Below are 26200 nucleotides of genomic sequence, written 5' to 3'. Positions count from 1 at the left end.
TATTATTTTGAAGAGATTTAACACTATATTTTTACAAATATATCAGTTTCTCCTTGTTGTTTTTATTTTTTATTATAATAAAACAGCTATAGGACAAGGAAGAACAAAAGGGTATTAAGCTATCTACTCTATCAAACTATAGTTTTACAAAAAAGTGTGATGTGCCTAAATATGGCAGTGATATGCCCAAATATGGTAGTGATATGAGCATATCATATTTTTTTGTCACATAAAGTTTGATAGTGTAGACAGAGCTTTAAATTCTTGTCACTATTAGGGGAAAGCCTTGCAATACAAAAACTCCCAAATTATAAACAAAACATTCAATTTGCCAAGGGTATATTTTAGCTTGAACAAATTCCGAGGCTTACAGTAGCCATTTTTTGTCTGTAATGATTGATTTCTTGGCACAATCACAAATTTCTTGAACTATATTGACATTAGAAGAAAAAAAAGTTGTTGATCTAGAATGATATAATTCCTATTATCATAAGGAAATTGAATTTCAATAAGAAAAATGCTTAATTAGATTATTTAAAGTTTACAAACCTAAGTGCAGAACTGTCTAATTTCCCCTTGCCGATCAAATCATCATGCTAAGATGTGATCTGGTGGACATGAATTGTTGTAAAGGAAAAACGTAGTACAAAAGGATAGGGTATCATCCACAGTGTGTACAGTACTATCCTGATAGGAACTCTGTAGTTGTCATGTACATACAGAAAGGGCTAATTGAACCTTGAGCAATGTTGGTTAATGTAACTATGTCATTTCCCAAAATCAATTAGACACACAACAGCAAGTACAGATTGAAATGGACAAATCCAGAATCCCAAACAGATAAAAATGTTGTGGCAGGGTTGCCCTAGACAGGTTAATAAAAATGAATACAGTACTTACTGTATATACGAATGAATACATTCAAACAAGTCACAGAACATGGAATCAAGATCGAGAAAAACTAAACAATTTAGTAAAGGAAAAGCATGCACACACATGGAAGGAAAGGGATCATTCCGTGTGCAGTGGTAGCTGTAACTGTTAAGTGCATAAGGCTGGGGTGGATCTAAAAGTTCTTCGGGTTCTATAGAAAAAAGGAATGTGCTTTCCACATGAAAGGATGTGCTTTCTAAATGAACACAAAAACAAGATTTTTTGATCTTTTTAAATGCAATAGCCATGTACCTGAGGCTGACTTCATATAAAACAACAAATTCTATCTCAAAGTTATACAAATTTAAGGGGGTCGGTTCTGGACCTCATAGGCCCTGTTTCTGCTGCCAAGAAAATACCGTATTTTATACGGTATTTTTTGAATACCGTATTTATACCGTATTTTTTTGGCAGCAGAAACTGCGCTTATAAAAAAAATACCGTATTTTGTATACCGTATTTTCCCCACAAAATTTGTGGATAAAATACGGTATTTACAAATTTATACCGTATTTTTTGTACCCTTTTCTGCTGCCAATAAAAAATACTGTATATTTTTTTACCTGCGACATGAGGTCAACATCGTGTTTTTATTTTCTGTCAGCTGTTTAACACACGTGTATAGATATATTCGGCGAAAATGTGGAGCGAGGACGTCACAGTATTTACTATATAAATCTGTGTGGGGAGGGAGGGGGAGGGGAAGCTAAATGTCCGGCCAACTAAAAGGTAATAAAAGGGACAACCACGTCTATAAAGACATTTCTAAAAAAAATAAAGCAGGAGTACGGAATAGACTTGTCTCCAAAGCAAGTAAACTCAAAGCTGAAGAGCCTGCGAAAGCAGTACAACATTGCAAAAGACAATAACTCGGGGAGGGAACGAATTACTTGTCCCCATTACGATCACTAGGGCTAGCCTGTTGAAAGTGAGGCGTAACTTCCTTTATTGTGACTTTTAATTATCGACCAAATAAATGAATGGAAATTTGGGTAAAAAGGATGAAATTTAACACGACCACCCAAGAAGTATTGTTAGCAGAAACGGGGTACTAAAAAATACGGTATAAAAAATACCGTATTTTATACCATATTTTTATACCGTATTTTGAGCAGTTGCAGCAGAAACAGGCCCATAGACATACCATGGACAGACAGTTGCCAAGAATGAATTACACAAATGTTTGATTGGAAATCAATTTCTTGTTCATCAATCTATAACTCTATAATAACTCTAACGAAATGGTATATTATTTTAATTCATAATTAATAGTTTTATCATGTTGAATAAACTTGAATACAGTTTACATCATGGTTTCATTCGCATCACGTATTCAACTGTGAAAATGTAAATACAGGATAACCTTGGCCTTGTCCTTAGTGTGATTTTTAGCGTGATGTAATAGTACATTATAATGGTCACTGAATGTGTTTAAATAAGCTAATGTAATAAATATTAATAACAGAAAGACAAGGACTAATAAACTAGAATACAACAAACTAAAAAAAAAACATATTTCATCATACAGTAGCTATAGTGCTGTTTCACAATACTTTAAAAGGAAAATTGGAATTGAACATACCTTTCACCTGATAGCCTAGTGGTCTAATGGTCACTATTAGAATATTCTGCCTATATTATCAATCAGCCATATTTTGGGGGAAGTATATCCATATTTTTTTTTTTTTGGTTCGTGTTCTGTTCAAGTGAATCTTTTTTCTGAAAATAAAAAATCCAAAAATATAGTACAAACAAAATTTAATATTAATGGTTTATTCCATTCATTTTTGTTATTATCTATAAATAACTAAATCTAAATTAAACCCAATCAAAATAATAGCAATAATATACAGTACAAAGATCTGCCTGTCTATACTTTGTAGATAATTTTACTACAAAATTCATATGCATAACAGATATTTGGTTTTAGAATTGCTAATTGGAAATGCTAATATATATTTATTATATGAATTTAAAGTGATATCAAAGTTGACTGTCAGTAGTTTGATTGATGTTTGGATCTGTAATTGCAAATGCCAGACTGAGTTGGACGTCCATTAGTTCAATTGTCGATTACGGGTTCATTGTGTAAATTAAAACAAATAAAAATGAAATCTTAAAATAGAATAGGTAAAACTCAAGCAAGTATTAAAGCGTGAAATATGAATAAAAAAACTTAAAAAATAAACTTTTGTGTAGAGATTTTTTTCAAATAATTCCAATAGTTCCAATGTTGTTTTTGCACCTAAGACTTTTGATTTGATTAAAATGATTTTCAGAATTTACTAATGTAACAGAACAGAAAAAAAAACTCAAAATACATGTATGCAAAAACTATTTTTTAATAAATTAATTCAGTAAAATTTATGAAAGCAAAATGTCCTAAAAAGATATTTTGCTACACACAAACACCAGTGTACTGTTTGTGATTGGGCACATATCCAACACGAAAGTGTCATGACTCATAACAAAATCTCTTTCGAAATTAATAATTCTACATTAATAATGTTACTTCTGTATATCTAGATATTTGATATTTGAATGTTTATAACCTTTACTTTCATATTAATTTTTTTGAATCTGAAGATACTCTTTATAAAAGAAATGTCATCAACCTGAATACTTTTATATTTATTATTTTCAGTATAATTTTTTAGTTTTCGCACTGCTTCTTTAGGCAGTTATATTCAAGAGATTCATTAGGAAACAGTTACGATGAGGTAGCTTATAGTTTACTACGGCAAAAAAATGGGTATTTGGAAACTCGGACTGGGCATGCGCACACACCAAAGCACGTCTGGGAAAAGAGAGTCTATGAAAACATTTGCTGATATTTAGTATTGAAATGCATGTAGCGGAAATAATCATGAGATGAGCAGCAACTTTTGTAAGAAATATTTCTTGTTTATCATATAACTAACCATTTTACTTTTAACTAAAATGAACATCAAGTTATGTCAATTCAATATATATAAATAAAAAAGATAAATAAAAATATATAAATATAAAAATATGTGGCTTTTCTCAGGGTTTAATTTGTATTTATTGATTTCTTGTCTTTAAATGATGTTTTATGATGATGGTCTTGTGCTTTTCTTTGAATTTTATATGGCTTCTAAATTGCTGAAATAAAATGTATTATTATGAATTCAACTTTATTCACAATTATTATCAAATACAACACATCAATTTTGGCAATCATTATTATGTAAAAAGTGTTAAGTATATGTAATATTTTTTCACGGTGTTATGTTTTGTAATCCATATAACTTTTACATCAATTATAAGTAAAAGAAAGATACCAAGATAAGAAACCTTGTTTCAGGAGGGGTCCTCAACATAAACTATGAAATGATAAACAGAGAATAGATATATATTTACATATATAAATCCAAAGGAAAATTACTGACAAAAATGACAATGCTGTGGGTATCAGTGGCTGGAGCTCAATGGTGAAGATACAATAAATCCATGATCCAATGGTGGATCCAAGATTTTGAAAAAGGGGAGCCAGGGCCTAAAAATGGTAAATTAAAGCGCCAAACTAATGTCTTATCTTCTTCAATTTCTTATATTGCTTTCTATTCTTCTTGATACTAAAGATCAGATAACATCTGATTTCTACTCATCATGAATCAGCCTGAACTATTTGGCGTATTTGCCAACTAGAAGGAAGAGATAATTAAAAACACGCTGCTAATAATTCCTTACTAAATTTCAACAAACTATAATTGGATTGCTTAACTTTAATTTGAAGATTGATCTGTTGAGATTTCCAAAACCAACTTTAGTAATCTAATCTTAGTCTACATATGTCAATAAATGGTATTACAAAATTAAATTTAAAAATAAGATTTGAATTTCTCATTTGTTGTCTCTAAACAATATGTTACATGTCACCTAAAAAAGCACTTTATTTAAAGTTAGTAATTTATATCAAAATATATTTATACTATACTTCAAACCTCTCCAATCGGTGCAAACCCTGGACGATTTAAGTAGAAACTATAGAGTTCAACCAATTTTCTCCCTCTCTTAATTATGAATAAACAATATGTATGTGATATGATATTGTATGCATGGGTATAATTGCGCTAGTTACAACCATTCTGTCCAACCAAAAGGTGCAAAATTATTTTACGTTTATTCCACGGCTCCATGGTGAAACAAATTGATTTGATGAAATCTAGAAAAGGCTTATTTTTAATAAAAAAATGTTTAATTAATTGATGACAAACAACAAAAACATGCATAACATCTAAATAGAGATAGACAACCATTAAAAACTTGCTAATGAATAATTATTGACCAAGCTATTTTCAGGTTTCATAATGAACCCTAAGTGTTACCTTGGTACTGTAGGGCCTGTTTCTGCTGCAACTGCTCAAAATACGGTATAAAAATACGGTATTTTTTATACCATATTTTTTAGTACCCCGTTTCTGCTAACAATACATCTTGGGTGGTCGTGTTAAAATTGATCCTTTTTACCCAAATTGCCATTCATTTATTTGGTCGATAATTAAAAGTTTTACGTCTCACTTTCAACAGCCTAGCCCTAGTGATAGAGATGTTGTAAAAGCACAGCTATGGCCCGATCTCCCAATATCCGGGCCAAAACATCATAATGGGGACAAGTAATTCGTTCCCTCCCCGAGTTATTATCTTTTGCAATGTTGTACTGCTTTCGCAGGCTTTTCAGCTTTGCATTTACTTGCTTTGGAATCTATTCCGTACTCCTGCTTTATTTTTTTAGAAATGTCTTTATAAGTGGTTGTTCCTTTTATTACCTTTTAGTTGGCCGGACATTTTAGCTTCCCCTCTCCCTCCCTCCCCACACAGATTTATATAGTAAATATTCGCTCCACATTTTCGCCTAATATATCTATACACGTGTGTAAAATAGCTGACAGCAACAGAAAATAAAAACACGATGTTGACCTCATGTCACAGGTTAAAAATAAATACGGTACTTTTTAATGGCAGCAGAAATGGTTACAGAAAATATGGTATAAATTTGAAAATACAAAATACGGTATTTTTTTTATGAGCGCAGTTTCTGCTGCCAAAAAAATACGGTATAAATACGGTATTCAAAAAATACCGTATTAAATACGGTATTTTCTTGGCAGCAGAAACAGGGCTGTAGTTGGCATCTGAAATTAGATTTTAATTGTTCAAAAATATATAATGTTCATGTTTTAATAATACCACAGCCTCCTAACTATAAAGGCTATATTGTTTTTATTTTTCAAATTATATGGGTCAGGTGTAAAGGTGGGGACATGATCTCAATGTAATCACGGTCATATATTATTTGAAAGGTTCATGGTATCTTGATGATTCTTTAGTAGCTATCGTTCACACTATGATTTATGACTTGTTATTAACTCAAGTGTGTTGTCTATAAATATTGAGACATATAGAATAAAACATAACATTGTTCTGTGAAAAGGAATTGAAAGACCTCCATGATGGGCGACATTATGGCAAATGAAAGTCAGTCTAGAAAAAACAAAATACAAATCACATTGATATCAGATACATGGCCTTTTTAGGTTTAATAGTGGGTTGATGAATTACCTGAATTTTCTTTAACTGGGAGAAATGACTTCAAATGATAAATAAATAGCATTCTCACTCTCCCAGAATAACAATTTTAAACATCTGATTGTGTGTTAAAATGCAATTTAACAGGTAGCTATCACAAAATACTGGAAATCATGTACGTATTGCTTTTTATTTCTGTCCAATCACTTGCACTGATGAATGGCTTGTGTTGCCCGAAAGCTTTGCAAATTTTTCTGGCTGTTTTACTTTATCGTTTAGGTTTAGCTTTTCTTATTTTGTCTGAATCTCCATTCAGATCCAGCCAATGATGATACCCACAGTATTGTCATCTTTTCAGTAATTTACCTTTGGATTTATATACCGTAACCATATATTGCAATAGAACCATTTAATAGAACCATTAAATAGAATATTTACCGTGCAGTAGAACTAATATGAATGTCACATGACAACAAATTAAAAAATTGTGTTTAAATAATATAATATATTACAATAAACATTCATTTCTTTGCAGCAAAACATATTGACAAATAAATTCCTATGTAACAAAAACAATTCAATAGAGATTGCAACTTTTGCAAACATTTTAAAGAAACTTGATACTGGTTTTTCTTTTTTCCTTTGTAATTTTTCGATAATAAGGTTTAAGATAAAATCAAAATCCAAAATCACCTGGTCATTTCGAGGGTGTCCAAATTGGGCCGTCGGCCAAACTACGGTTGCCACTAGCGTTATGACTACACCTGCAATAATATGATTTTGACCTTTAAACTTTACCTTGGGAGAGTGCAATGCTGGGTCAAATATTTGATGCAAATTGGTATTATTTTTAAATTCATACGTGGGTGATGAACAAAATATTTACAGGTGTGATAACATTCAAATCAAAGTGAGTAACTTGTCAAATTTGGCATGAGACATTCCATTTTTGATAAAGGGTTTCATTTAGTTAAAAAAAACATAAATTGAACAGGCTTTATTTTGAAATGTATTTCTTTATGTTATTTTTTAAAGCTTATTTTAGATTAAGTTATAAAACCTAGTGGACTTATTTTATTGGTAAGCACGACATTTTGATAAACTCTACAGCTGTAAATTGATTACCAATGCCAAATTGTTGTTGCCTAAATTATATAAGCCTACTGCTTGTGAACATCATCTATTAATTAATAACCACAAAAAAAATGGAAAAAGTTTATTTTTGAAATTGTTGCTACTGCCAATTGTGATTTTAATAAAATAAAATGAAACAATTGGTTGTCTTTATTTTATTTAATGAGTTAAGTTAATGTGTGTGATGGTTTTTGTGAAGGAGAGATCGCGTCGATGCTTCCATTCGCAGAACAGGCGATGCTGTTATTAAATTTCACACAGATTTTTTTTGCATACGTGGGTTTTTATAGGCATAGTTTGTGCACATATGATCCTTCTGTTGTATATTGTCTAGCTAGCTATACAGTAACAAAACTTTTTTCACTGTACATATACGCATACAGTATTTTGATATCAAATTTAAATGTGGTGGCATTTATATTCTATAAACTTTTTGCCAATGATTAATAGATACCATAGCCTTTTAACAATATCCTGTCTGTCACATTGTTTTATGTTCTATATGACTAATGTATCTGTTGTATATGAAGCAATTTGTTTAGGTTGCATAAAAGCGGTGGCCTTCTAATACTCTGCCTACTTTTTTGCTAATGATTGAATATAAATACCCAAGCTAGTTGCTGTATCCTGTCTGCGGTATATTACTAAGATGCTCGAGTAGAGCGTGAATGGTTCCATTGGGCCTTTATCATGGTCATTCATTTGCACCTTCGTTGATTTAATTTTAACACATTTGGGGATCTTACACAAAAGTTGGAAAGTTGTTGAAAACAGAATTTGACATTTATTAAACTCAAGGTTTTTTTCCTCCAACAGAGATGATAATTAAAGTCAACAATATAAATAATTGACAAAAAAAATAATATAGTAAAAAAAAATTAATCTGAGAAAAAGGGGGTTTTAAATACAAATTAGCAATACAGATATCTATATTTATAGAAGTGGCGGGCTCAACTCATTGGCGATTTAAATTATTTGTCTACTATCTAAAGCTCTGTCTATACTATCAAACTATCCATATATGGACATGATGATGTCATATCATTAACCTGTTTGGGCATATCATCACCATATTTGGGCACATCATACTTTTTTTGTCAAACTAGTTTGATAGTATAGACAGAGCTTAACGCTAATAATATTTGTTAATATAAAAATTGAGTTATTTAGATATATGGAAGAGTAAGTTTAAAATTATAAATTTTAAACGATCTTATCAAATGTATTCAATATCAAACTTATTCAGTGGCAATATCCCCAGCTCTCACCCTCCCTCATAAAAACAAACAAACATTCTCTGGCTCCACTTTCTTGTTACTTAAATATTAATACCACCACAAAAAAAACATATCAATATAATAAATCCATGCGTTTATTATTTATTAAAATGAATGAATTTCTTTAAATATTAAAGCCCCCTTCCCTACGTTTTTTAGACCTAATTTAAGATCACAAACTATATTTAATGTAAAAATAATACTATATGGTCCTATTGCGATAACTTTTTTCGTCTTTAAACGGTTAAAAATGTGAAAAATAAGTCGATTCTAATAATTATAGCGGCCCGCTATAAATCCCAAAATGCATTGCGCGCGGATTGATATTTTTGTTTTTCACCTGTAATTCGCCCACTTTTCGATCGATCGTGAGGCCAAAACAAATGGAAGACTCCTAACTTTTCAGCGAAAATACCGGGTTTTCCCCAATTTGTATCAACGGAGTCTGGCAAAAATAGACTAGACAATTAATGCAGCAACTATACAACGTCAGGCTAGGTATATAGCTAGCGTACGATGTTCGTACGTTACCGATGTTTACCAGCTAGGCCTACAAAACTAAGCCTAGCTAGGCTAGGCCTAAGACCGTCCACGAGAGGTCGATCGCCGCGAGCTACTTAGGTAGTGCATTGTTTCTCACTTTTTATCATAATTTACCATAAAACGTACATTTAAGACAAGGAATGACATGGTTTAATGTTTTTAAAGTGATATATATGTATTATTTTCCAAAAAACGTCCAAAATTGCAGGGAAGGGGTCTTTAAATGAAATTAACTTTTAAATTATGTCAAATAGAATACATTAAATATTTATATCTCTATTGGTTTTTGTTTCTTTTAAGTTTTATAAACTAGACAATGTTAAAGTAATAAATTATTCAATCTTACTTTAAATATTTATTCATCAAGTTTCTAAATTATTTATATTTAATTAATAAACCTATAATTATTTTTAAAAGTACAATAACATCTTCCAATTACAAATTCAATTACAAATGTTCCAATTTATGTTTATTGATATTTAATATTGTCTTATAATACGTCTTTGTATTATCAAGTTTAATTCTAGGATTTGACCTATTAAATTAAAAAAAACTAATACCCATATTTTTGTTTTAAAATTTATATTCAAACCGCAGGCTTCTGTATAGGCAAAATGTTTAGTTGGTGGTGAGTCTTACAGCTGGGTAGCCAGTATTTTTCTCGGTTGTACAGTGTATATTTCCGCAAATAACATGATCGTCCAAGAACACATTTGATGTGTAAGTAAATCTATCAGTGGCCATAAAAGTTATGAATACTTGCAACATACTAAACATTTGTAGGTTTCGCAAAGTTTCATATAATTATTATGTAAACGTTGTTATGCAATATGCCATGTATTCGTTTAAAAAACCCTGCGTATGCTAACGTTTAAATGAAGTATTGGCATATTTGGAATATGCTGGCCGAATCTGCAAGGTGCAACAGGCATTATGCATTTCACTCTAACACTGTACATAAGCAAGAAGAGCTTTTTCATTTTTATTCACAAAAGTTCACATAATTTTTAGTATGATCAATATATACAAAATATAAGATTGACTATTCCCAGTACTGTAAACAATTGTTTAACACCACAACAAGGTGAAAAATGATATTAATTGTGTTTATGCAAGTTTAAAACTAACATACACGCATTACAGTATATTACATGGTATATAAATGTAAAGCTCACAAGCTATACAAACAGGTGGGGAAACTTTCCATGGGGTTTATGAGATTTGGTAAGAGAATTATGTTATAGTGTGAGAAAATCTATGATATTAGAAGTTATTTGAATATGCATCACCATAAATTAAAAAAGTCATTTATGTTACTATTTCAAATGAAATATAGCAAGTCGAATGTTGGTTCTGAAACGTTTTTATTGGTCACATTTTATTTCGTTTGTATTGACTTTTTTTAAGTACATTTTTTCTTTTATGAGTGGATTCAATGGGAATGCAAGTTTCCCTATTTTTTTTATTTTAAGAAATAACTAACACTAATAACAGATTTTGTACCACTCAACAAATTAACAGTTTATCAAGATTTATTTTTATAAACCTATCTTGGAAAATAACAAAGAAAACCAGATTTACTAAAGATTGTGTTACATATTTGAATGCACCAAATAAAATATTGTTTTACTACCTTGTAGTGTTATATTTATGTAACAACATGTCCAGCGTAATGACAAAATCTTGCTTTAGCTCATATTTTTATGTTTTTGTAACACATGTGCACATTAATAAGAAGCACTTTGTAGATTTTATTGGAATAGCGATCCAAAAACACATTTAAAGTGCTCATAGCTGATTTGTATGCAAACTATCACTCATCTTAATGTGTTTATACACTTTTATTCATTCCATAAAACTTAAATAATATTTAGCTTGTATTAGCTAAAAAAATGATATAAAACATCTCTATATAGTCAATGCTCTAAATACCAGACCCCCTTTGGGCTTGGCTACTATGTTTGGTTTTCCAGAAATTCTATTCTTATTTTTAATGGTAATAAAGAATTTGAGAATGTTGGATCTTAAGAAAAGTTTGGGTGTGGGAAAGTATTCCCAGTTTACAGAAAGTCTGGTAGGTAGAGCCGGCTGTACTATGCTAGTGACAAACCCTTTTTATTCTATCTATTAATAACCAATGCCATTTGTGGTGGTAGGAAACCTTCTAATTGCGCAAATGACAATGATTGTTAAAATCGCTATATAAATTTAACAACATTACAACATTATGTATTTACACTGTTAGAATGACGACTTTTTAATGAACATGCATTTTTAGACCAATTTCTTTGAATGGTCAAAGATGTGTTCTGCAATTTGCAGTCAACTCTACATGTCACAAAATGAGGTTGCAAAGAGCTTAAAGATACCCATGCTTATTCAAATTCCCAGGCCCTATCAGGTCCGTTATTCGAACAATTGGGTGTTTATTTGGACATGGTACAGAAAAGGATGGGTTCAGCTTGGGGAGGCCTTTCGCCCTGCAGTTGGCTGACAATGGCTGAAATGATGAATGATGAAAGTATTTTTAATCGATGTTCATCAACAATAAGAGGCAACCCGCTCCAACATTTCCTTAAACCTATATCCAGAAGGCTTTTAAAATCAGAAGCCACATACCACACTATTGAACAAAAACACAGGCGTTACCACACCACAATTAACATCGCAACTAATCTACATCGTGACGAACGTAATCTTATAAATCACTGCAAAAACCTGGTTTCCTGCATATAATCCATTCATTAGCATATATTTTTGTTTTTCATGTTACGCCAGATGTTCAGTTATAAACAGTTGTAAATCAAAATAAACAGAGAACATTCCATTTATATTATGAGGACCTATTAATTCACTTGTTAACATTGGTGTGCATGTTTTGAAAAACGTGCATTAATGTCAGTAGTTAAGTAATGTTACTTTGTGTGTTAATTTTAAACGATTTTCAAAATAAATTCAAATCAAAATCAAGTACTGAAGTATAGGCCTCATGATAAACAAATTGTTCAAAGACGTTTTGTTACGGAAATTTTAATAATTTAACAAAAGAAACAAGGAAATTTACATTGGCAACTATGGTAGAACATACAGTTGACACTACTAAAGGCAGTTTGTTCATTTGATATGCTTAATACAATAATAATTATTTTATTTTAAATCAGAAAACTTGATCACATATACAACGTACAAAACTATAAATTAAATACAACAAATACAAATTTATAAAACAATACTTAAGTCAAGTGATATTTATAAACTGTTCCAGAAAAACTTGAGTAATATAGATTTGGTCAGGGTACTGTAGGCTCTCTGGTTTCAAGGACACCCCCTTTATTACACTGGTGATTTGATCATTTTAAAAGCTGCATTTCTGTTTTTACCTACTCATTATGTTCAAGCTCAATAACATTTATTTAAAAAATATATTAAAAATAAATGCGCCCATTTTCTGTGAAGGTAGATCAAGAGGTTTTTACTTTATATAAAACTTTTTATATACAGTACTGTATAGGACTATATTAATCTTAAAAGTTAATATCAATTAAATGTTAACCTTGACAGCTTTACTATGAATCAAATTAATTAAAATAAACTGCAGTGTAGACATTATTTGCTTTCCAAATTTAGCAACGTAATGATTTTTCAAATTCTCCTTCTTGGATCTTGGCATGACATCTTGGTAATTGATACGTAGATGATACAAGCGAACAATACATCTTAAAAGGTTTGCATTCGGTTCTTCTAGAACTCACGCACCATGATTGCTTCTTTATTAACACCCCCTTGATACTGCGTACGCCGCTACGACTTCCGACAATGCAACCATATCGATCGGAAACAGGTATTTAGTGAAGTGCGAAAACATACACCTTCACTTTCTATGGATAATTTTATGTAATGATTTTTATTGATTTTGACGAATTACCAACTGACTTTTGCGTGAACTTTAAGACAGACCTTGACACTAAAAGCGACTGATTAACGCATTTAATGTTTTTGGTCTTGAGAAGATGATGAAATTGGTTTGTAATTTACTAAAGTCGATTATTGAATGTCAATCATGATTATATCCAATGAAGAATAGATTATATTTAAGAAAGTGTGTTTACCTTAGACAATTTTAGATTTTAAAATAATATTTTGACATTTCAGAACATCAAATAACAAAATAACTTGAAATAACTAATTCATGAATTAAAAATATATACTGTATGTGTCAGTTATTCTTCAAAATGTTCCATTATTTTAAATGTGTTTACTTGCCTATAAAGAGATGAGAAGACACTTGGGAAAATGGAATGAAAGAGTGTAGGCTACAAAAGTAGCCAAACTTATTTTTGTCATTAGTCAATGGTCTTATAAGGTCATGATAGCAGGATGAATTGACCCCCTACGAATTTGATTTTTTAGTAAGTATGGTGTTCTTGTAACATCCACTATACTAGAAACATTGCCAAAACTATCCACCACATCAATAACAGTCACAAGAGAAACAGTACAAAATTGAAACGTCCTACACATTTAAACATAACTCACTTTGATTTCCCATTAGGCTAAAATGTCATCTAATAAATCTATTAAAAAACGATGTATCGAAGGCCAGCTAACCAAACTACAAGTTACAAACATTACTTCTATCATTTCAATTGCCAATTATTGTCTTTATTTGGTAATTACTAAACTTCCTTTCCACGTGTATACGGTCGAGTTGAGTATGCTAGTTTCGGTTTGTCTCAATTTTATTAATAAGCATCGAATCAATCAAGTAATGCGACCTTACATAAAGGAGAAATGTAGCATATTGGGTTTGCGTTTGTAAACTTTCATAATATGGGGCCTAGTGGTTGGCAAGCGTCAAAAGAGTACTTTTCAATTTATTTTACCAAAATACAGTGGCATAATGCATGTGACAAAGGCCGCTTTGTTTAGTACTCATTGGCCCTCCATGGGTAGTTGCATTGGGCTGCTTATGCTCTGTGGCCCCTTATGCTCTGGGGCCCCTGGGTTTAACCAGTGCGCGCTCAAGCTATTACGCCACTGCTAAAATTTATCTATTTCTGCTGACAAAAATATACTGTAAATTACTCTCAATCGTGGATTTAATATTGACAATAGATACTTTATTTTGCAGTCCCCATTTCTGCCAGCTTGAAAAGATGCCATAAATTGTCTGTTGCTGATAATAGCAAGGGGAGGAGGTGGTAGAGATTCTTTTCTTTTGTGACAACTTTTAATTCAGAGCCAAAACAGATGAGACTAAATGATGGTATACTTAAAGAAGTTTTTTTTGTGAGGAGTGAGAAATAGAACATGGTTAAATTATATAAGTACTTTTACATTCACTTAAATAGATCTGTACTACAGTAAGTTTTAAACACACTGCAAGATTTTGTAGTGATTGTAATTTAGTAAATATCAAACTTACAATTCATAGAATTTATTATTCTATACCAATGAAAATTTGTTAAGGCGAAATTTTTTGCTTGTAATTTATCGAATGCTTTTCATAAATTGTGAATGAATCTATTGGTCCATTAGTTTGCGAATCAATCGTAACTTTAAATAGAAATGTTGTGAATTTTGTATCTATTTAGTGATTTATTATTCTTATGGTAGCAAGATAATGAGTATTCTCTGACAGTGATTGATGGAATTCAAAGTAGGAATCCATAATACTTTGCCGTAGGTGATTTAACTGGGGACATTTGTAATTAGAAACATGACAGAGGACCACTAACATTTTTATTACAACAAATTAAACTTATATTCTTAGTGTTCTTTAATTAGTGTAATTTGAAGGTAATGAGAATAATGCTATGGGTACTTAACTGGGTAGCTAACTCCAGCTGCTAAGCAAAACAAATGGTCAAGGTAAATTTCATATAGGCACTACTGTAGAAAGATACTAGAAAAACAATAACTGATAGAAACCGTAAGACAATTTGTAGCATGATATCCTACTATTCTAAAGTGTAGTATAACCCCTATTTTATTATCCAACAATACAGTAGGTTAGCTGTAGTGTAGTATGTACATAATTGCCTCTTGTTGGTTTCACAGGTGATAGTATGTAGGTTCCAAATAATTCTATGTTTGTTTGTTAAACATTGTATTTTTAGCATTGATTCAGAATGACAAAATCTTGCGGAATCTAAAGTGGTTAATTTTACAGAATACTACAGTTGTACTATACATTAATTGAACAACTTTGTTCTACTTGACAGCATCTAGATGACAATGAATTATAGATGGCAGCAGACAACAATCCTACTGCTGAAATTAAAAATACTTTCATTTAAAACCTAACTCTCGCAATTTCAGATAAAACACACTATAAACTAGAAGGGCACTCAGAGAGAACAAACCTCCACCTTCGGTGTATGAACATTATGATACCATCCTTTAAAATCTTATGAAAATCAGGTAATAAATGTTTTAGTAAGCCTGTTAAACTAAACAAAGCCATTATTGTTCACATGGAAAATGGTACCGTCAACCTTTTAAAAATTATAAGTGGGTGTATTCAGCAGATAATCAGGAGATCAGCTATCTCCTCAAACTTCTCACTTAACTGTTTAGGGAGTAGTTTACTGGCCTTGCAAGTGACCAGCTGAATAAGCCTTATGCGTAAAACCTGTTCATTGGTACCTTGAAATAGTAGTAGTACTATACCTTACAGTTTAGTTAGACCCTAGAAACAATCTACTATGATAATTATGAAGGCAAATGATATGATGTCATCATGTCCATATATGGGCACATTACATTTTTGTTGTCACATAAAGTTTGATAGCGTAGACAATTAAGGCTTACAGAATATTTTCAGTGGCAACAATATCAATCCTGTAATTTTGCTTATAAAATAGATATAATCAGAATCAGATGTGTTCGGTAATACATAAATTAATCAAATCACAACTTGACCAGGGGCATTTGCTTGTGGTCACTCTAATCTTATAACATTACCACTTTACTTCTTTGAACACTGAACAAAAAGCTTAGTGACCATATAATCCAATTGGTCAATAATACCAAGAGTGGACATGCCATTGGCGACGCACCAAATGCTCCGTGATATTCTGCATTTCAAAACAGGAAATGTACTGTCCTTGAGGAAAACCACGTAAATCGGTATTATTATGTAGTTAACGTGGTTGACCGAGGAAATGAAACTTGGCTCAATTCCAATTTTGTTGTTGACAATCAACAAATACAATTTGTCAATGAATACTAGAACAAAAGATCAATTTAACATCCTCAGGTATAATCCCATCCTCAGGTATAAGCCCATTGACATCCTTAGGTATAAGCCCATCCTCAGGTATAAGCTCATCCTCCAAAATAAGCAATTTTACACAACTGACCAGTTACAATATATATAGTATAAGTAAACAAAATATAAAACTATGTACTGTTATTTGTTTAAAAGCACTCTGGTATTTTTGTTGTTATTCCAATACAAATTAGGTTAACTTCACACTCGGGATTTTAAAATTAGCATGGATGACTGAAAAACAAACGGTGTACTATACAAGTTCTAACACCATTTACACTGTCAATGAGCATTTGCTTTTAATGTGTAGCTTAAAGACACCTTCCCTACGTTTTTTAGATCTAATTTAAGATCACAAACTATATTTAATGTAAAAATAAAACTATATGGTCCTATTGCGATAACTTTTTTCGTCTTTAAATGGTTAAAAATGTTTAAAAAAGGCGATTCTAATAATTATAGCGGCCCGCTATAAATCCCAAAATGCATTGCGCGCGGATTGATATTTTTGTTTGTTTTGATCGTGAGACCAAAACAAATGGAAGACTCCAAACTTTTCAGCGAAAATACCGGGTTTTCCCTAATTTGTATCAACGAAGTCTGACAAAAATAGAAAGACAATTAATGCAGCAACTATACAACGTCAGGCTAGGTATATAGCTAGCGTACGATGTTCGTTTACCAGCTAGGCCTACAAAACTAAGCCTAGCTAGGCTAGGCCTAAAGACCGTCCACGACAGGTCTCTCGCCGCGAGCTACTTAGGTAGTGCATTGTTTCTCACTTTTTATCATAATTTACAATAAAACGTAGACAAGGAATGACCTGGTTTAATGTTTTTAAAGTATTATATATGTATTATTTTTACAAAACGTCACAAATTGTAGGGAAGGTGTCTTTAATATAACATGTTATGTTCGAATGTAAAAATATTACAACTATTATACATTATTGTCATATAAATGTAAACAAAAACTTTGGAAGTGGAGTAATATTTATTCAAAAAAAAAAAAAATGATGAATCAATCAGTGAATATTGAAGTCCTAATATAAAATCTACATTCAGTAAAGCATAATTCCCACTTGGATGCAACGCAACGACGTAGGTGCAACGCTAGTGAGTAGACGAAGCGCAAGCAGCAGTTGTAATAACCAAGACAAAATTAACAAAACAATATAATACATCATATTATTCATTTATAAACTTTAAAAATTTAAGTTTTTTTCCCACATTTTTCACATTAATCTGCAATCCAACATACCTTAATAATACCTTTGTTTGAAATTCATCAATACTTGTTAGCCTAATTGTTGAACACTTGTTTTTCAATGCCAGGAGTCAAAATATATAGGTTAAATTAGTTTGTGAAATAACAATACAGTAAGATTCTTGTAGACACAAACTTCACTATATTTAATATAGTAAATTATTCATTAAAAATAGAAAGACAACAACAGTAGATAGGATTAAGTTGTTAAAATACGTTAAGCTGGGCTTTGTATTGGCTTTCCCTATGGAGAGCTATAAAAGCAATCCTATGGGAATGAGTCAGATCAGAAAGTGGGAAAAGATGTTAATGTTGGTCTGCTCAACTCAACTTTAGCAACGTAAAAAATAATCTCCGACCACACGCGATGAATGAGCACATAAGCACATTTGTGTACATACGGTAAAATCATAAAATTGTATGAACAATATATCATCTATGCTATTTTATTTGCAGTCACACATTACAAACATTCATTATAATACATGTTTTATATTTATCAGTAGGTAGGTTTATTTACATTGTTCATGGTGTTTTAAAAAGTAGAATGTTATTTACAATTCAATCATTAGACATAGAAAATACTGTAGTGTCTTTGTATTGTTTCAATTTGTTTGCAGTCACATACTTTTATTTAAATTATCAATATTATGTTGCGGTTATCTGTACTTTTTCTTTTAGCATAAATCAATCAATGGTGACTAATAAAGTTATATAGTATTTCTAGAGAATAGAGACCAGGATTGAAAATTATTTAAATAATGTATAGGATATAATTCTAAAATCATATTTCTGATTAAACATGGTTTAATATCTAAGATAATGTAGTAACCTTCCTTGATTTTGATACAGTGGAACCTTTCCTTTGGGACCATTATTCCTCACAACCTCTATTAAGGGGACAATTTCATGTGAATCAAATAAGGAGCAATGCTGTACAGTAGTACCATCTCACAACAGAACAACATGATCTGATCCAAATTACAGTTAAAGCTCTATTTGGGCATATCACACTTTTTTTGTCAAACTTTTGTACACAGAGAAGTGTACAGTGTTTAAATTTAATATTCAGATACAGTGGGTTAGCAAGATCGATGACGATGGAGCACTGACCATTACTGTTGAATTACTGTTTGGTTATATAGGCTTGAATCAAAGCTAGTTTATCGGAGCAGAGTCAATGATTTACACTTTCAAGACTAGTGTAGCCTACTGTTTTTCTAATTGTACAGTTTTAAAATAGAAATATATAAAAATAAAATAAATAATAAAAATCAATTCCAAAAGTAAAGACCAGATCTAGGTTATAATATTTGACTTCAAAAACAGTATTTGGTCATAGCCTACTAAGTGCTAAGATTATTTAAAAGATCATTTTATATTATCATAAACAATATAACGCAATAAAAACCACATTCTCTTAGTAACTCAAAATGTCAAAATTCAAAATTTATATTATTTTCATAGCATAAAATAAATGTAGAAAATAAATGTAAAGCGGCACTAATTGGAACTGTGCTCTCAGTTTTCCACCATAATGACATTCTTCAACCATGTACATGTATAAATATTTTCATGCATTAATAACGCTAACAATCACTAACCAATAAATTTGATTGTCAGGTTGTTCTAAACTTACAACTGGGTAGGGAAATTTGTTTCCATTTAAAAGTGCACTATTATGTGTAAAGATCAGAGCTATATTTGTGTCTCCGTTTCCCCTAAATATTTTCACGTCTGATTTGATATTAAACTTCAAAGGGTTAAGTTTGTATTGATAAACTTGCAGTTCTTAATAACTTCTTGAACGTATTAAGTCTGTCATCCTCTTTCTGTGTATATTATAACTTCCACTTTTGGATAATAAAACGTGAATTCAAGGGATGGTATTCAAAAATTGGTTGCCTTTAAACTTTTAAGTTTAACTTTTAAACTTAAGAGCTATCTCTCATTTGTCATTTGTTGTCTATGGGTCTATACTTCAAGTCCAAGTTTATTTATTCACGCATGAAAATAATACAGACACATGCAAGGTATTTACTAAAGTTGTGCGAAGGAAAACAGCTTAAAGTCTGGTTCTCAAAATAGGTATAAATATGTTAATTTGATGAGTAAATATTTTTAAATCTTTAGAATAAATCAACAATTAGACATAGCCTACACTTTTGTTAAATTAAAAAAAATAAAGTAGTCAGAATAATGTAGTTTTGTAGGTTGATTTTAAGGTCTAAGGTTTTTATTTATAAAACCAGTAAAGGCTGTAGAAAGTTTTAGAAAACCATAATGTATCGGTTGGGTAGAGATTAATTTTAATTTGATTAAATGCAGATAGTTCTTTAGATAAAATTGAATATCAAAAATTAAAGTGCTAACTAAAAAGTGTCTTTAATAATGATATCATATCATTTAATAATGATATCATATCATTAAATAATGATATATCATTTAATAATGATATCATATCATTTAATAATGATATCAATCATTCAATTTATTTGGAATTACACCTTTACATTGGTATCGCACACAAAAAGTGATGCATCCAAAATAATGTAATATATGTTGAAATATACAACTAATTAATATTGATATGAATATTACTACTGTATTAACCAAAAGTAAATCTTATTACAGTACAGTATTTTAGAAAATAACACTCTATCCACATGGAAAAGAAAAAGTTATACGCACAACTCATCTTATTTGGAAAAAAAACATAATAATCTAACTAATTTTAACTACTTTAAGGAAATATATTAACCCCAGGGGTAGGTGAGATAGATACCATGGAAACATAAAAGATATCTTCCATTACTTGAGACTGCAACAATATTATACCTTGGGGAAGGAGGGGGAGAAATGTGGCAACATAAATGAATAAATGTCTTTTCTTTCAGACATTTTAAAGATACATCATTTTAATACGTAATACTCTAAGTATTATGCAATGTCTCGAGCATAACAATAGAAACTAAAGAATAAATAGAGAAAGCCACAGCAACGTATATGTCTCTGCAGATCATCCCGTGGGATCTTGACAGAGACTGCCGTACTCCTCTTCATCTGGGGACACATCAGTTTTTATCACCCAGGGAGATCTCTGACAGAGGGCTCCACTACAACCAGATGGTCTCAATTACTACACAAAATGTGATGATGATTGGATTGAAAAGTAAATAAAGGGGGTTGGGGATAGGAGGATTACTTCCTTTTCCATCACCATCTAGGGAAATTTAAATTGTCTGGGATGATAATGACTATTGTACAACAAGATAAATCAAGGATGCAGTTGGTTTACTCAGATGATCGTTTCCGATTGTAATGTAAAATTTTAGCAATTTATTCATAAAATGATTACTTTGTGTACAATAAAAATGATAAATTATTTCCTAAGTTTTCTAATGAGTTTTATAGAGATTATTTCCAGTCTATTTCACAATGAGAATCTCATCAGTTACAACAATACTCCAATTACTGCAACTGCTGCCTACAATATTGCGTCATATAAATCATATCAAACATTGTCCAAATTCGCATTCCATTATAAAGTAATTATTACATTATGATAGTATTGTATAATATGTCCAAATTTGTTGTTATTTTTTTATTCTTCAAAATATTATGAAGACAACAACCTGCCTCCACTAATAAATTGACTGGAAAAAAATATGAGGCAATAGGTAGTACCACTACATTGGACATCAGAAAAATCCTATATCTTAGACAGGATTTGAACCAGGAACCATGGGATTGGTAAGCAAGGATGTCAACCTCCAAGCCAGTGGTTGAAGTAATAAATATAGCTATTGGGTACAAACCAAACCAAAATGACCATCGAAAAGTGGTCCCAAATGTTAATTTCTTATAAATTTCATTGTTTCCTACCATAGAATTAGATTAATGAACTTGTATAGCAAAAATATATAACCAGCAATAATCAAATAAAAAAATCGTAAAAAATGTTGTAGGTAAGCACGGTTTCTACAAATAAATAGAAAGGTTCATGAATGTAATGAGGAATATTGATTGTAATTTATTTAGATGTTCAGATTAAAACTGCAGGCAAATTATTCTCAACTTAATATTACGGTAAAAAAGAAATACAGATAAATTTAATTATAAAAATGTTATAATCCGATGACATTGCAATGTAAATCTATGTCAAATAGCGCTCTTTAAAATAAATTGTTTTTGTTAAAATATTATGATTTATAAAACATTGAATTATTAATTTTAAAAAGAAAATGCATTCCTTCAGGGTTAACAATCATGCAATTTCCAAACCATATTTATAATTATTTTAGTAACTTTACACATGCTATTAGTCTTGCATAAATAAGAGGCGAACTATGGCCTATATCTTATTTTGAATGACCCCATTTTATAGTTGTAGAACTAGGTCTATTTGTATGATACATTGATCTGCTATCACTCACTGATTGTTTTTTCTTTATTTTAGCTTTTTTTAAAATGTGCACATACAGTATATAACAATGTTTACGTTGGCATCAAATATAAAAACTCTACTTATTATATTAACTATCTAATTTTGAAATGTATCACATTTCAATTTAAAGATAAATGAAGATTAAAAAAAAAATACTTTGAATAGGCCATTTCGCAGTTTTAATCAAGTATCACTTCCATAGAAAAAAATTTTTTTAAAAGTAGACAAAAATAAAGAAAAAATAAACAGCTAAATTCAACCAAAAACCCATTGACTTCCAGTCAAGTTGACTATTTATTGCGATTTCTCCTTTTGTTTTTTATTACTTTTTTATTATTGTTTTATGTTATAAAATTAATTTATTTTTTTTCATTTATTTATGAAAAGAAAAAAAAAAGAATAAAGAATTGATAAAATTGGGTCAAAATTAGATCACACAAAAGAGAAAAAAGGTTTTATGCTACATCTTAATGTAATTTTAAATGATACCTTCGTTTTGGAAATTGGAATAAAACTGAAGGTGAATCACTCGGTATTAAAGGTTTAAACAGGCCAAGTTCAATTAAATTAAGGCTCAACATTATTTTCATTTTTTAGAATTTAGGAATTAAATTGTCTGTATCTGACACATAAATGATATCCCAATCAACCTTGAATGACCTTAGATTCAGAGAAACATTCTGAAGAAAAGTCAATAAACTTAAATCAGATAAATTATATATACAATTATTAACGATTCTTTTAAATGGAAACTATCAAGAAAACATTTCTAAGAATATAAGAAATAACATACCTGAAACTTTTATGTTCGAAAGTACTGTGACAGTTTATTATAATAATCAAACATTTTGACTGTGCCAATTTGTAAAAAAAAATATCAAAGGCAGTAACAGTAACAAGTATTTAAATTAATTAAAGATTATCTTTTAAATGAAAATATCAAGAATGAAAAGAAAAAACATACTTGATTGTAAAACTATATAATAAGAGATTTAAGAATAATTTCAGAACCTCTACGTTGGAACTACATTGCAGAATAAAACTTAACAGAAAAAGAAGATTTCAAAATTAATATTAATTCATTAGTTAATATTTACCGACTGTTATTTTTGGACTACCCTGGAAAAAAAATGTTTTTATTTTTTAGATTTTTCATATAAATATAGATAAACAATAAGGCAAATAATGATCTAAGCAACTGAAACAACAGTATAACAACATAATTCCCATGAATATAGAATATTATAAACATTTTAAAATCAGATCCCTCTGGGGTTTCCCTTAGGAAGAACCCTCTGAATCAGCCATAAAAACTCAGCTACAACCTCAAGTAACCCTGGTAAATTACCAGGAACACTAAATCGTTATAAGAAATTAGTTCAAATTGATCATGTAAAGTGTGAACACCTGTTAATTTATATTGGTGACACAGACTTAGTTATGTGCAGTGGCAGGTGGATTGAAAGTGGGTAGTTAAGCCTATTTAACAAATGCTGACTCAACTCTCACAATGGTCAACAATTCAATTTAGTTTTTAGAGCTGTGTAGATTTCTACATTCACATTTGGTTACAATCAATCAATCAATCAATCAATTCGTATTTATAAAGCGCCAAATTCTTTCCAAAAAGATAAGTTCTACAACAAATACAACTTAACAATTTTAGTATAATGTACATAGATTCTCAAATAAATTTGTATTTCCAATTGTATATTGGACATAGACATTTTTATTCTCGTAGTTAATATCCCTTTTTGTCATTTGCTGTCCTTTTATAAGACATTTTTTTTCCATGATGTATTGAAATGTTAAACTTCAAATTGTTTACGAATTGCAATAAAGAAACAACATTGATTGGTTGCATTATTAGAATAAAATTAATTGTTCAGACTATTGTGTTTTGAACATAACATAACAATTTTTCAAAGAAGCGTCTTCATTTCAGATTTTTTTTATAGTCTACAGCATTTTATAAAAATAAATTTACTTGAACAAAACAATTGATGAAACTATCAAACTTTTATTGGGCAATTTTGTTTAATAAAGTTATTCACTTTTAGGAAGCAAGAAATAATGATTTTGCTTATAAGACAAAATAAACAGTTAAATTTAACCAAAATCCCATTGACTTTCAGACAATGGGTTCCGGTTGACTAATTTGACATACAAGTTTAAATAAAAGTTGTTATTAATAGGCTCCATTTTTTTTTGTAAACTAAAGGTTAGCAATGTTATTACAACATCAATTGCCCTTGCATAGTCTTCACTAACTTTCAATTTGTTCTAACTGGATTAACAGACAACATAACAACAATGACAGAACGCTCAAGTTTGTGAACAGTTGTATCTTTTGTGGCCAAGGGAGTAATGATTACTCGATGCTGATATTGACAATAACCAACAGCATTCACGATTTCATTCAAACTTTGCATATGTTTTAGTTTTTAACTTAATTTAGCATAGCTGACAGGCACACAAGTGCAAGCTTATAGAAAGTATTTGGTGTTTAGTTTGAACCTGGCTGAGAGTGGTTTAAAGACATAGGGAAAAGCCCTAGATCAGTCTGCTATAATAATAATAATTCACACCTCAGATTCGGCCCAGGCTCCATTTTAAGATCGCTCATACAGCCTTAGCGAATTTTCGTTTTCATGACGCGACACACGGCTATGTGCATATGAAGTAAAAAGATTGGCGCATAGCCATGTGGAGCGCCATCGAAATGGAACATTTGCCATAGAAATCTGCAAAGATTAAGCCCACATTGCTCAGTGGGCACATCACATTTTTTTTGTCACATGAAGTTTGATAGTGAACTACAAATAATCAATTTTTTCTTTCCAAATTATAGAGGGCAGCAGAGGGATTTTACAACTAATAATAATTTCAATAAGTTAAATTATTATTTTTTGTTACTTAATACTGTATGGTGTACTACTATATTTACTATATACAAACAAAAGAAAATCAATTCAAACAAAACATCGCATAAAGGCCTATATAAAATTTGCATAAACACAATTAAGATTTTTGCTGCTGTTGAGTCCAATGAAATTTCAAAATCAAATATGAAACAAAGAAATATGTAAATGTTACAAAAATAAGAGATTAAATTACCTTTTCAATAATCAAGAAATTATTTGTGATCATCAACCCATGTAATATGATCTTCATGATAATACTAAAACAAATGAATAAGAAAGTATGAGTGAATAATTGACTACAAATATATTTTCTAATGAAACACAAACGACATCTGTTGTTATTATATATTAACAATAGATAAATAAACTATACCACTATAATAAGAACAAATGAATAATTAATTTAGTATCAATATATTATCTTTAATGAAACATACTGTAACCTACATCTGTTCACTTCTGATGAATTTGACTCATACAGTATTTTGATCTCCAGATTTATTCAATGTTTTTATACACACATTTGTGAGCCTTTTGAAATCTCGGGAGAAGTATTGTCATTGCATAGTTGGGGGCGATATTTGATTATTATTACCGCAACTTTTAAAATGAATATAAAACGTCACGCACCGATATTTCCAAAGAGGTGCACTGTGATTGGTAAATTAAATACCAGGACAAAAGCACACATATTGGAACAAAAAACTGGCCTCTTGCTGATGTTTTTCTCCCAACATTTCACAGAGCTCCTCAAAATGTCCTTTAAATTTACACAAACCTGATTTTTGTGATGTGAAAATTGTATTGTTTTGGTTCCCAATTGTAATATTTATTGAAACAAGTGTGTAAACTT

At 30.5% G+C, this 26200-nt stretch overlaps 1 protein-coding gene across 2 annotated transcripts in view; it reads right to left on the bottom strand.

Moving 5' to 3' along the window:
- Positions 1 to 26200, bottom strand: part of LOC144854890 (repulsive guidance molecule A-like) — a 111724-nt gene that overhangs the window by 80518 nt on the left and 5006 nt on the right. For both annotated transcript variants that reach the window (XM_078712903.1, XM_078712904.1), the window contains exons 2-3: positions 25541 to 25604; positions 2516 to 2652 (exon numbers count right to left, since the gene is read on the bottom strand). The gene's annotated coding sequence lies outside the window, so the exon portion shown is untranslated. The remainder of the gene's footprint in view (positions 1 to 2515; positions 2653 to 25540; positions 25605 to 26200) is intronic.

Source organism: Antedon bifida, chromosome 10, assembly GCF_963402885.1.
Source record: "Antedon bifida chromosome 10, ecAntBifi1.1, whole genome shotgun sequence".
Lineage (NCBI taxonomy): Eukaryota > Metazoa > Echinodermata > Crinoidea > Comatulida > Antedonidae > Antedon > Antedon bifida.
The sequence above is the reverse complement of the archived record's forward strand: the minus strand, read 5'-3'. Positions and strand labels throughout refer to the sequence as shown.